This window comes from Hemicordylus capensis, chromosome 3, assembly GCF_027244095.1.
Source record: "Hemicordylus capensis ecotype Gifberg chromosome 3, rHemCap1.1.pri, whole genome shotgun sequence".
NCBI classification, from domain to species: domain Eukaryota; kingdom Metazoa; phylum Chordata; class Lepidosauria; order Squamata; family Cordylidae; genus Hemicordylus; species Hemicordylus capensis.
In genome coordinates, this window is record NC_069659.1 from 11,705,373 (window position 1) to 11,719,794 (window position 14,422).

Here is a 14,422-nt window from a genome sequence, read left to right on the forward strand (position 1 = left end):
CAACAAGCCTTGTGACCCATTCCCCATGTCACTGAGACCCAATGAATTTATCTGGCTGGTTATTCTCCAGCCACCTTTCAGAACGTTTCATCTCCTTACCAGACTCCACTAATTAACAACTTACACATGAGCTTCCCAATTACCTTTCAACCATGTTCTTCAGAGCAGCTCACAATCCAAAACCCGAATAAATGCAAGTTCATCTACAGCAGTGAATTTCCCAGAGGAAACTCAATCTCTCCTACCACAAAAACAAGGATCTTGTCCTTCTATTCTCAAGTTTCTCCTCACACCTTGGAAGCAGCAGCTTTTTAACATGCTGCTTTCTTCTCCTCCTCAGCTAGAGCGCCAATAAGATTTATTTCACCTGTTCTCTTCTTTTAGGCTAATTGGCTCTGGCTGTGACCCCACACGGTCCATCTGCCTTTTCTCCATCCCTTCCTGTTACTCTCTCTCTCTCTCTCTCTCTGAGCAAAACTATATGTTGTCTTGGCAAATCCTTGTTCCTGAAGGAAATATTCACAAAACCTCCACTTCTCCACTGTTTTTAGACTGAGGAGCATGTAACATGCAGGTGTGTATAGCAAAGCACAGGTAGCCATTTTCTGAAGGGAAAGAGCCATTTTGCAAGGGGGTGTGTTTGCATGAAGAATAGTGGAGAAGGGAAAAGGGATGCTTAATGGACTATAGATGGATTTGATTGATTGATGGTTAGATTTATATCTCACCCTTCTTAAAAATTATCCCCAGGTGGTTTACAAAGGTTAATACAATAAAATTCCATAAAATCACATAAAAGTATTAAAATCCAATTAAAACCATAAAAACTCTAAAAACAGACATAAAAAAACAACAGATACCAAGCCATGTACAGGCTCATATAGCTTTGTAGCAGGAGATTTGTACATTATTGGATGAGTAATTGGCCCTCTCCACCCCAGCACAGTACCTCCAGTGATTGTTGCTGGTGTCTGTCTTATGTTTCTTTTAGATTGTGAGCCCTTTGGAGACAGGGATCCATCTTATTTATTTATTATTTCTCTGTGTAAACTGTGGTGAGCCATTTTTGGAAGGGCTGTATAGAAATTGGATGAATAGATAGATAGATAGATAGATAGATAGATAGATAGATATCCCATACAATGATATTCCCCAATCAGCTCCGGTCTTCATCTAGTATTTATACTCGGGGAGAAGATCTGGTCTTGTGGTAAGGTAAAGGTAAAGTGTGCCGTCTAGTCGGTATTGACTCGTGGTGACCAAAGAGCCCTGTGGTTGTCTTTGGTAGACTACAGGAGGGGTTTACCATTGCCATCTCCCACACAGTGTGAGATGATGCCTTTCCGCATCTTGTTATATCGCTGCTGACCGATAGAGGTACCAGCAGGGATTTGAACCGGCAACCTCTAGCTTGCTAATCAAGTCATTTCCCCACTGTGCCATTAGGTGGCTGGTCTTGTGATAGCAAGCATAAATTGTTTCATTTTATAAGCAGGGTCTGCCTTGGTTTGTTTGTTTGTTTTATTTGTTTATTACATTTATAAACCGCCCCATCCAAAGGCTCTGGGTGGTGTACAACAACTTTTAAAAGACATAAAAACACACAATTAAAAACACGGTGCTAAAAACAGTATAAAAACAATTAAAAAACAATTAAAACCATTTAAAATCAAAATAAAACTTTAAATACTTTAAACACACTTTTCAAATTTTGGAAGGCCAGGCCAAACAAGCAAGTTTTTAGGGCTCTCTTACAGGCCGACAGAGAGCCTAAACTGCAGATATCTGCTGGGAGTGCATTCCATAGACCAGGAGCAGCTACAGAGAAGGCCTGGTTCTGAGTCGCCACCAGATGAACTGGTGGTAACTGGAGACGGACCTCTCCAGATGACCTCAACAAGCGATGGGGATCATAATGAAGAAAGCGGTCTCTAAGGTTTGCATTTGGATGGGAGACTACATGTGAACGCTATAAGATATTCACTTCAGGAGATGGGGCCATATCTCAGTGGGCATGCATGCTTACATGCAGGAGGTTCCAGGTTCACTCCCTGGCAGCATCTCTATGTAGGGCTGGGGAAAACACCTGCCTGTAACCTTGGAGAGCCGCTGCCAGTCAGTGTAGACAATAATGAACTAGATGGACTAATGGTCTGGCTCAGTATATTGCAGCTTCCTATGTTCCTGTACCAAGCCACTCACGAAGCTTTATACTGCCAGCCAATCTTAGGGGTCAATGTTGCACACTGCAATTCTTTTTAGTGTCCGGCCTGAACACACACATGGGACCTCACTAGGATACACCCCAGCATCAGCTCCTGTGATTCCAGTGGTGTCCAGTCCAGCAGGATGGAACTTGTGCCCAAAGAGTTGGTGTGTGCCCTTCTCCTTTTCTCTTCTGTGATTCTGAATTTCTGTTTCACTGGGGAATTGAAGGATTCTCATCTAATCCGGGGCCCTTGCATCAGTTGGGGAACCCTCAGTACAGATTCTCTCAATCTTGTTTTGCCTTGTTTTGGATTCTCCGTTTGAATCCTGCAAGTACAGATTCTCTCAATCTTGTTTTGCCTTGTTTTGGATTCTCCGTTTGAATCCTGCAAGACTTGGGACTTCTCTAAAAGTAGAAATTTCAAGTCAGCGCTAAGTGAAAGTGGCTCATGTATCAGCACCCTGTGCCCCCCATATGAGTGACTCACTAGATGCTTCTGGGATTTAGGCACAAACTAAGGAAGTGGCAGCTTAGGGCATGATATTTTAATTTTTTTTAGAAAGACTAAATTTCAAGTTTTTCCCAAGGAGGCCTTTCTCACCATCGGAGAAAGAACTCCAAAGGGGCAAGGAGAGGAAGCCTTGAAATGCTTACCTCCCCGTCAGACAATCTTCTCTTCCTTGCGATCCCTGCACGGATCACTGTCCCGGGCAGATCGCTCGCCCAGACAATGGCCGGCTCCTGCCGGCAGCAGGGGGTTTCTGGCATTGGGAGGCCCCCAGAACATCCATAATGCACCACCATGCAAGTGTGCAGTGCATTATGGGAGCCTCCTGATGCTGGTCAGGAGGCTACTCATGTATAGGCGCTATGTGGAGCTGTGTGGCACCGCATGGCACACAATCTGCTTGCGCCCCAAACCTTGGCTATCAGCTGGGGCACCTGACAGGGTTTGCCGCTGCGCCGCTGCTGGGAGCTGTGAGGCTCCCAGCAGTTCTCAAGCGCTGTCAAAACTGGGTTGGGCTTTCCTAGCCCGGTTTTGCCTGCGGGTGTGAATAGCCCCAATGTATTTTCATTGAAAGGTATTTCTAGTGCAAATAGGTTTGTTGCAGGATAACTGCTTTTGTTCAATCATGAGTTTCTTGTTGCATCTTTGCCTAGTAAAAATGAAACTTTATTGTTTCTATTTTCATTGTCCTTTTTGTTAGATTAATAATTACTAGCCGACTCCGCACAGAGCATCTGTGCGCTCTTTGGGGCCGGCAGTTACCTCTTCCCCCCCACCTTCTGCCCCAGTCTCTACTTCCAGGCCCAGCCGCCTCTCCTCCCCACTGCCACATCTGCCCCCCTGCACTTTCTCCCCCCCGCCCGGGCCTTGCCTCTGTGGCTGGGCTGGGCCCACCACTGCCTCTGGCCTCTGCGGCCAGGCCTGCTGCTGCCGCGGCAACCAATCCTGAGTGCGCCTCAGCCAATCAGGCCTGTCTGCTGCCCAACCAATCAGCTGGGAGCTGGGATGCACATTCCAAGGCACACCCAGGAGATTTATTTATTTATTTATTTATTTGTTCGATTTTTAGACGGCCGTTACAAAATCACTCAGGGCGGTTCACAAACATCAAAGACCCTTTAAAACAATTTAAGAGCACTGGAAGGCCAGGCCGGACAGGTAGGTCTTTAGGGCTCTCCTAAATTCCAATAAAGAATTCAAATTACGGATTTCTGCAGGGAGTGCATTCCACAGTCCAGGAGTGGCTACAGAGAAGGCCTGCCTCTGGGTCACCACCAGACATTAATATAATAGATTTTTGTAATGCCATGGGGCCGTTTAAACTTGTAATGCCATGGGGCCACTTAAGGCCTCAGCATGTCATAGTTCAACCCTGATCCTTTCCACTCCAGCCAGGACCCAGCTTTGCAACCCAGATTCTGGTTGGGGTACAAACTGTCCTCATCCCTATAGGAACTCCTATATTTGTTCAAACCTGAAGTGTCCTGGCAAACTCCACCCCCATTTATCCTAATCTCTATGCAACCGTATGGTTGGGTTATTCCTTCCACAGTTGAACTAGAAGGAATATAGGAACATATGAAGCTGCAATATACAGAGTCGGACCATTGGTCCATCTAGCTCAGTATTGTCTACATAGACTGGTAGTGGCTTTTCCTAGGTGGCAGACAGGAGTCTCTCTCAACCCTATCTTGGAGATGCCAGGGAGGGAACTTGGAACCTTCTGCATGCAGATGCTCTTCTCAGAGCAGCCCCATCCCTCCAGTGGAATATCTTACAGTGCTCACACGTCTCCCATTCAAATGCAAACCAGGACAGACCCTGCTTAGCAAAGAGGACAATTCATGCTTGCTAGCACAAGACCAGCTCTCCTCCCCAGCCCAGGAGACTGGGCTGTTTGTCACCTATACTGAGAGTCTATCTTCTCTTTGCCTCTTGAGAAGTACTGCAGCCTCTATGCTCAGCACTGCTTGCAGGGACAACATTTCTTTTGTACAGGAAATCAATGTCATTCAGTGGAATTCACTCTGTAGGGCAGGAAACCCTCTAGGTAACACTGCAGAGATGGGAACGCTGGAAATGCTTACACAGACAGCTAGTTTAATGCTGTCACATGAGCCAGAGGCACTGGGACCTGTTGGGACGCTCACGGAAGCTGGTTACTGCCTCGCTCTGACAGAACAGCTGGCTGCAGATGGAAATGCTTGGGAGAGGTTGTAAAACCAAACAAAACCTAAGAGGGGAAGTGGGACACAAGAGAGCATATTTCATCACACTGAATCATTCCCTCCCCTTTCCTTTTTGCAAGAACAAAGTTGTCAGCCTTTCCACAGATTTTGTCAACAGACTCCTTAGGTCTGGGTTGGCTCCCCCCACCCCCAACTGCTCCCGCCCTTACATTTCCCTTTTCTTCAGATTTTTGTGAAACTAACATATCTTTGGGTTACCTTGAGTTTTCCGGTACCTCCCTCTCACCTGCAGATCCATAAGGATCATAACATTTCCATTTCTTTTGGAAATAGAGATAAGATCTTTTTAAAAGGCTGCAGATTACAATTCCAAAAAGCAGAAAATCAGTCTTACAAGCTACCATCCACCCACTGCAAATCTGTTGACTTCTAGTTTTGATGGCAAAAGACACATTTGTGCCGAGTGTGGTTGCTCTTCCTTCTGATGGCTAGATCCCACAGCACTCTACTTAACATTTGGAACTCCTTCCTAACACACATCCCCGGTCCACATCTCTCATTTTCTTCAGCTCCGTCTCCCATCAACTGCTCCATGTGGACTTGACAATCCATATTGTTTTGATCTGACAGGCGGAAAGAAATCAAGACAGTTTCTTTGTGCCCAAATGGCCCAGGTATTGCTTTCTTCTTTCATACTAAATGTCACCAGCATCATGGATATTGATGTCTGTTGTGGAGCTGGACCAGCGCATAAGAGTGAATATTTCACCATTAAAGCTCTTCCAATATCCTACACTTCACTGGTCTCTGTATTTAGCAAATGAGGAGAAAACAAAATGATGGTTTGGGATTTGCTGAGGGAAAACCTGGGCCAAGCTGACTGTTTTAAAAAAGGCTCAACCTTTTAGTTCATATCCCTAACTGACCGGTTATTATTATTATTATTATTATTATTTATTATTATTATCGTCATCATCATCATCATCCCAACAGAAGGCCTTGGAAAGGTAGATGGATTCTCTTTCTCTTTTTTAAATTTTATAACAAGCTTTCATTCCATGAGCACATCTACCTGGGGTTCCACGCCCCCCGCCCTCCCACTGACATTTAATAATTATTTTTAGAATGTCTCCTTGCTGATATGGTCAAGTGATTTAATAAACTCCCTGTCCTTTTTCTGGAGACTTTTCTTATTCCCCAGCCTCTAAGTTTCCTAAACATTCTGCCTGGATTCTCCCATGTCGGCGGGGGGGGGGGGGGCGGGCGGAGGCAATTAGACTGTTAAAATTAACAAGTTGGAGGAGAAACAAATTGACTCTTAAAAAAAAAAGAAAAATCTGTAGATTTTATGCTGTAGATTTTATGCAGAGCAGGAGTCATGGGGTTTAATTATTTCTGGATTACAGTCCAATCAGGACTTATTTAAACTGCACCCATGTGGAACAGTAATCCATAAACAAAGAGAGAAAGGAGCCACACTTACAGATTTCAAGGACAAAATGAACCCCAGACAAATGGATCTGGTCTTGCTTTTCCTTCCCTTCACTGCAAAGAGCTTGTGATGTACAATTCAGTCTAATTTCCTAGAGAGAGTCTGTTTAAATGATATTACCAAAACAGTACTAATAGAAAACTCGCTTCCCATGTCGGCATGAAAATAAACAGGCGAGCTTTACAACAGAGATGGATAGGCTTTGTCGATATCCTGCTAGGATTGAGCTACTCCTGGATTATCTCTTCCTGCTACCATTTCAAGCATCAAACAGTAGGCTTCCTGGCTTCCAAATTAAGTCGATCAATAAGATGATGCTGAACTTCTTCCCCTACTTTAAAGGTACCTTGGAATTCATTTATATCTACTTGCATTTTCTGAAGAAATGGAAACCACTCAGTGCAGTGTTATATCACAATGAGACTTCTGAATTCCGTGCATATTTCTAAGCGGGTTTGACAATCCATATTGATTTGGTCTGATTGGGGGAAATAAATCTAAACAGCTTTTCTGTGTCCAAATGGTCCAAGCGTTGTTTTCTATTTCTGTACTAGATGTCACCAGCACCTTAGATACTGATGCCTGTTGCAGAACATAAGAACAGCCCTGCTGGATCAGGCCCAAATCCAGCATCCTCTTTCCCACAGTGGCCCACCAGATGTCTCTGAGAAGCCCAGAAGCAAGAGATGAGGGCATGCCTCAGAGTTGGCTCCCACTCAAAAAACGTGGATATTTTCGGTATGAGCCAGCTCAGAGCACTTTTTATCAGCTTCAGTTGATACGTCAGCTACTCCCATTTCTGGAGGTAAATGACCTTAAAACAGTAGTACATATGCTGTAAACTCCAGGCTTGAGTATTGTACTGCACTCTATGTGGGGCTGCCTTAGTTTGTAGTCCAGAAACGACAACTGGTATAGAATGTGATTACCCGAAGGGACCATATAACACTGATATAAAAATAATTGCACTGGTTGCCGATATATTTCTGAGTGGAATACAGAGTGCTGATTATTACCTATAAACAGAGGCGTAACTATAATAGGGCAAGGAGAGACAGTTGTCTGGGGGCCCACTGCCTTGGGGGCCCCCCCAGAGGCAAGTCACATGACTGACTCCCCCAGCCGCGCACCCGCCCGGGCTTCCTTCACAGTTGTATTCATCCTCTAAAACTGATGTGAGTGTTAAGACCTGGAGCAACCAGAACAGCAGGTCTTTCTCTAGTACCATTCAATGACTTGCATGTCCACAATTTACAAACCCTTAAAAAAAATAATTTAGGATGATGTTCTATTGTGGCACATAGGTTTTTACTATGCTTTTTGTTACCACTATTCAGCCTCATTTAAGATTTCTTTACTTCATGAGCTGAGCTTCAGTGTGTGTGTGTGGGGGGGCCCATTTTAAAATCTTGTCTCTGGGCCCACTACAACCTTGCTACGCCCCTGCCTATAAAGCCCTGAATGGCTTAGATCCAGGGTATTTAAGAGAATGCCTCCTTTGTCATGAACCTTGCCGCCTATTGGGGAGGTCTGGTTACAATTGTCGCTGGTTCATTTGGTGGCTACTCAAGGCTGGGCCGTCTCTGTGGCTGCCCCAGAGCTTTGGAATGCACTCCCTGTCAAAATAAGAGTTTCTCCATCTCTGATAGCTTTTAAAAAGTCCCTTAAGACACATCTGTTTCCTCAGGCTTTTATGTATAACTAATTTTAAACTGTTTGATTGTTTTACTCTGTGAAATTAGAGGAACTGTCTTGCAGTTATTCATACAACAACTTTACCAGGAAAATATTATCCCCTTATTCCAGATGGGAAACTGAGGCTGAGAGTAAGTGGCTTGCCTAAAGCCACCTTATGACCTCCCAGCAAAGGTGAGCACTGAAATTAAGTAGTAACTCTTGAGTAGTAATACTGAGTTATTTAGTCTGGATGTCAGCCAATAAGGGACTTTACATGAACGAGAGGCAGGGAGGGCCTTCCCCCCAATGATTCCTCAGCGCTGGTGGGAACCCCTGCTATCTTGGCAAAGAGGCACCTTTTAACGTGGTGATTCTCTTTATTTAGCAGGGGGAGAGTAACTGGCCCTATCCACCCCCAGCACAGGACCTCCAGTGACTGTTGCTGGTGTCTGTCTTATGCACTGCATGCAGCAATGTGGATTGTGTGGGAGCATGGGCCGCACTTCATTCATTCGTTCATTCATTCATTCATTTGATTTCTATACCGCCGTTCCAAAAATGGCTCAGGGCAGTTTACACAGAGAAATAACAAATAAATAAGATGGATCCCTGTCCCCAAAGGGCTCACAATCTAAAAATAAACATAAGATAGACACCAGCAACAGTCACTGCAGTGCAGATCTCTGGAGGCCAGGATTGATTGATTGATTGATTGATTGTTAAATTTGTATACCGCCTTTCATTAAAACATTACTGTGCTGGGGGTGGATAGGGCCAGCTACTCTCCCCCTGCTAAATAAAGAGAATTACCACGTTAAAAGGTGCCTCTTTGCCAAGATAGTCAGTTTCCCATCTGGAATAAGGGGATAATATTTTCCTGGTAAAGTTGTTGTATGAATAACTGCAAGACAGTTCCTCTAACGGGCTTCAAATGCTCGAAAGCACAATACAAATGCGGGCAGGCAGCGCTTGGATCCATGCAGGTCCCAGTGCTGCACATGAGTAATCCGGCTTGCCCTAGCCTTGGTTAGGCTGCTTGTGAGAACAGCCTTATAGTCTATTATTGACAACACAACCCAGGTTCCAGTGTGGCCTCTATCGTGAATTCACTAGGTGTCTTTAGACAAGTCTTTCTAACTGAGCCTCAGCTCTTCCGCTCCAACATGAGATAAATAATAATCACTTACTATACAGAGTTCTTGTAAGGATTACAGTGGTGGACATCCAGATTAGAGTTGCACCATGCAATGACCAAAGATGTACCATGGAAGGAGGTCATATAGTTGAGCAGATACTCATTGGAACTAACTAGTGCAACAACCTTACACAAATGCAACATGTTTCCACCACTGCAGCATTAGTCTGGATGTCAGCCAATAAGATAATTTATAGCAAGCACTTTGGACACTGAAAAGCACGATACAACTGATAAGCATTGTTTGTGAGATCAGAAGCAAATGATGTCTAATCAAACCTTTTCTCAGTAACAATGGCAATTAGCATTTTAATTGAGAATGCATAAGGAGAAGAAGGACAGAGAGAATATACAAACCCCTTTCCCAGGAGGCTGTTTGCCCCTAGATCCAGCAATTAAACAGCTAGGAAATTGGATAGGGCAGGAAATTAGTCAATACCAGTGACACTCATATCAATTAGAAGCTGACAAGCATTCTTTTTCAAAATAGAGTTTTGTACTTTTGAACTCAGGTTAAACAGGGCACCTATTAAACAAGGCAACACTATAAAACTAGGTAAGCTGCTAAGCAAGTCTGTAGCATTTCCACCTGCACATGCCTTGACTTAGTCACCATAGTTCTTTCAGAGGCAATTGAAGTGTGCTTGGGGGCTTGCTTGCCATTGATATAGCCCAAGAACTTGGAAAATATTCTTGAAGGGGTCAGGTCTACAATATGTGCACTCAGTTCTTCCTCTCTCTTTCCCTTCCTAGAAAACCGGGCAAATCTCCTTTAAACAACGGAGGTGGAACCAAGCCACTCTACCTGGGCAGCAGCCATAAAAACTAGCAGTCAGATATAGGCATCCACTGGAGCAACAACCACCTCATGCATAGGCAACATAGGAAGCTGCCTTCTACCGAGTTCAACTATGGGTCCATCTAGCTTAGGATTGTCTACACAGACTGGCAGCAGCTTCTCCAAGGTTGCAGGAAGGAGTCTCTCTCAGCCCTATCTTGTTGATGCCAGGGCGGGAACTTGGGAACTTCTGCATGCAAGCATGCAGGTGCTCTTCCCAGAGTTGCCCCATTCCCTAAGGGGAATATCTTTTTACAGTGCTCACACATGTAGTCTCCCATTCAAATGCAAACCAGGCCAGACCCTGCTTAGCTAAGGGGACAACGCATGCTTGCTCCCACAAGACCAGCTCTCCTCCCATGTTGTGCATGCTATGCCAAGCGCTGGATCTTCTGCTTGGAGCTGTCCAATGTCCTGAGCATCTTTCCCCCTTAGAGCTGTGCAAGGTTTGTGTTCCTTCTGTGTCCCTGCCTTGGTCGAGACCCTTTGCCCTGGAACAGGTTACCAATTGCTCTTTGAGAGATGGGAGAGAGGAGGCTGCAAGACATCTCCAGAGCTGGCTTCTGCCTTGAACCAGAGATGGAGAGCTGGCCTTTCAGTATGAATTGGCTAAGCAGAGTCTGCCCTGGTTTGCATTTATATGGGCAACTACATGTGAGCACTGTCTTCTATTAGATACTGCCTGAAGCCTTGGAGATCCGCTACTAGTCAGTGCAGATGATACTGATCCAGATGAACCACTGCTCTGACTTCTTGTGATCCTATTCTCCCAACGTCTGGTCAACTGCCCTCATTCTCCTGTGCCTTGCTCCATAGCAAGGCATGCCTTGTCCCCTGCTAAATGAGCAAAGAGGCAACTTTTTAAAAGTGGTGATTCTTTTTATTTAGCAGGGGGAGAGCAGCTGGCCCTATCCAACCCCAGCACAGCTTCCCTCCTGTGGCTTTTTGGGGGTTCTATCTTATGGGACAGTGGGCCATTTTATTTATTGATATCTATGTAAACTGCTTTGGGGACTTTGGTTGAAAAACAGTACATAAATATTTGCCGTATTCATATTATCATCGCCCCCTTGCCCTTTTCTTTCTTTTGGGTTTGCTTCCTCTCCCACTGCTCCTTCATCTATCCAGGCAATGCTATTATTGGATAAAACAGCATCAGCCACACTATCAAGGGTCCATGAGCTCCAATGTGACATGTACCACCCCCTTCCAACCATACCCTTGGGTGGTTTTGGAAGGCAGATTGGCTAATTCACAGGAAAATGAAGGGAGAAGAAATGGATTGTATATCATCAGGGTATAATTTGCTAATATTATAATGCCCCTATACAAACCTATGGTGCGGCCACACCTGGAGTACTGCATACAATTCTGGTCACCACCGCATCTATAGAAGGACATTGCAGAACTGGAAAAGGTGCAGAAGAGGGCAACCAAGATGATCAGGGGCCTAGAGCACCTTTCTTGTGAGGCAAGGCTACAACACCTGGGGCTTTTTAGTTTAGAAAAAAGACAACAACAGAGAGACATGATAGAGGTCTATAAAATCATGCATGGTGTAGAGAAAGTAGATGGAGAGAAATTTCTCTCTCACACACATAACACTAGAACCAGGGGTCATCGCATGAAATTGATTGCCAGAAAATTTAGGACCAACAGAGGGATGTACTTTTTCAGACAACGCATAATCAATTTGTGGAATTCTCTGCCACAGGATGTGGTGAGAGCCAACAACCTGGATGGCTTTAAGAGGGGTTTGGATAACTTCATGGAGGGGATGTCTATCAATCAACGGCTACTAATCGGAGGACTAAAAGCCACCTCCAGCCTCAGAGGCAGAATGCCTCTGAGTACCAGTTGCAGGGGAGTAACAGCAAGAGAGAGGGCATGCCCTCAGCTCCTGCCTGTAGGCTTCCAGTGGCATCTGGTGGGCCACTGTGTGAAACAGGATGCTGGACTAGAAGGGCCTTGGGCCTGATCCAGCAGGGCTGTTCTTGTGTTCTTATGAGTTGAAGAACCTTTCCTTATGGCCTCATTCTTCTGAGGGAACTCTGCCCCAGCTCCCCACTGTTACATAAAACAGAGGTTGACTTGCCAAGGGCCCAGCCAGCTGTTTAGAACACTCTGGTTCTCTCTGTGAAAATAGCATCTGTGACATGCACTGCTTCTAAACTTTGTTACCCACTATACTGGCTTGTCCTGAACCATTTCCCCAGAAGGCTGGGTCTCAATTACATAGGAGTAATCCAGAAAACCTGATGTGATGTGAAATAAAGAAGGCATTATTTTGCAAATTAACATTTAACTTTAATTGTTCTTTTCACTATGCATTTGTAAATGGGTTGCTCTGTGTGCATGGAATTGGAGTAGAAAAGGTCATGCTCAGATGTAAATTAAAAAGGAGCCTTGTGTCCAATTCCCCATGTTACCTCTCTTAAAAATATATATAGAAAATGAAAGGGGTGGCAGCGGCGGGGGGGCAGCTGCCAGTCCACTTTGCATTAGAACCATACAAGAAAGGTTATAATGGTCTCTGTAGCAGCACCTCTGAAAAGGGAGAGAATAGTCAATTTGTTCTTGTGTGGTTCGGGCGAAAATAGCCTTGAGAAAAAGTTATTGATGTAGAGTATTTATGTAGGGCTGTAAAACAGATTATGCCATCAGCAAATAAGGTCAGGGTAGCAGATTTTATTGCTGGTTAAAAGAGGTGGCATAGAGATGGAAGAGGTTACTTCAACAATATTTGAACTTTGATGCAAATAAAGGAAGGAGAAAATAAATGGGAGGGTACAGTCCACAATTTGGTTCCTCGCACTTCTACAAAGGCTGTTCTCTTCCAGATGGACCCTGTTTGAATAGGATTGCCACAATTTTTACTGGTCGTACTCCTGTGCATTTAGCAATTTGGAACCACCAATTTCAGTAGCAGCGGCAGACATCCAGACTAGTTGCATGCACTTAAGAAGTTTGAGGAGCTGTGCAAAGTTGTGGTGCTCCACAACATTGTGCAACAGCTAGTGGAAGACCTTCTTTGGGACCACATACAAGGTCACATGGCAAGCTTGCACAAGGTGTTATGCTTCCTGTCATGGAACAAATTGTGCATTAGGTTGTGCAAGTGTTGGGCAACTTGCCAATAGGCTGTTCACACAATCATCAAAATGAGGGTAGGAGGAGTTATTCTCTGGTTTGCATGCTTGTGTAAACTCACAAAAATCTGTCCAACCAAGTTTGCTCAAAGCAGGGTAGCCCTGCTTTGAGCCCTCCTCTTAACTGAGGTAGGAGGAGAGGAGAGCTCTCCTACCTTGCTCTTTCAGTCATGAAGATCCACTTACCACTTGTAGTCTCTGGGACCTAGTGTTGTGCAGAGTGGGGGTTAGAAAAATCTGTACCCCCGTAATAGTCATGGGAAGGATTTGATGGCCTGGAAACAAGAGAGAGCTGTGGCTACAGGGGCTGCTGTGCATGGGTTTGCCACTCTGCAAAACACGCTCTATGATCTTGAAACTGGAGCCACTTCAGCAGGGTTGGTTTCATCGCCTGCTCCTTCATGGCCAATCAGAGGGCAGCTGCTGGTATCATGAGGAGGACTTTCCATGCTTGCAACTATTGATTTCAGGAATGGACACCTGGCTTAATTGTGCATAGCTTGGGTTTGCTGACCCAAACAGCAGTTCTGGTCATCTGCTGCTACTGGAATAGGAGCTCCCTAAACCTCCAACCCACCCACCCTCAAATGGTAATGTGAACAGGCCTGCTGTCTTTTGCTGGCACAAGAACTAATCTGAAACAGATCTTCCTTTATTTGTGCAATGTCCTTGTACTATCACAACAGCATTATGCTAGTGCAACACTAGTCTGGATGTAGGCCGGTATTCTTCCAAATACCACTTGCTAGGGAGGGAGCAACAGCAGGGGAGGGTGGTTACCTTCATGACCTGCTGTGGGCTTCCCAGAATTATTAGGCTGATCAAACAGGAGGGTGGACTGGATGGAACCCTGCCCCAATGGAGCAGGCTCTTTCTATGTTGAATCTGACACACAGATGCCCTTTCCCTGCTATGGAGACAAAAGTGTCAGGAAATGCTGCTCCAACTTAATTTTTGTGCACAAGTTCTGTTAAAATCTCTTAAGGTTCATCTGCTCTCATGTATGCCCCTCATGCCCTCCACTCAGCATCTGAAGTTTGATACGTGACTACCAGAAAACAGGCCTTTTCAGCGGTATCACACTTTTTCTGGAACCCTTTCCTTAGGGGGTGCTTCTAGGCTCCAATGCTATGGCCCTTGAGAAGCAAGGCCAAACCCTGGCTTT

The 14,422-nt window shown here is 45.0% G+C and overlaps 1 protein-coding gene across 4 annotated transcripts in view; it reads right to left on the reverse strand.

Annotated features, from left to right (window-relative positions):
• TENM4 (teneurin transmembrane protein 4) overlaps positions 1 to 14,422 on the reverse strand; it is a 1,105,140-nt gene that overhangs the window by 1,055,947 nt on the left and 34,771 nt on the right. For 2 of the 4 annotated variants that reach the window (XM_053305913.1, XM_053305914.1), the window contains exon 1: positions 144 to 352. The exons of 1 other annotated variant lie outside the window; for it this stretch is intronic. The gene's annotated coding sequence lies outside the window, so the exon portion shown is untranslated. Of the gene's footprint in view, positions 1 to 143; positions 353 to 2,863; positions 3,014 to 14,422 lie in introns of those variants that run through there. One more of the 4 variants, XM_053305917.1, reaches the window with a different exon arrangement.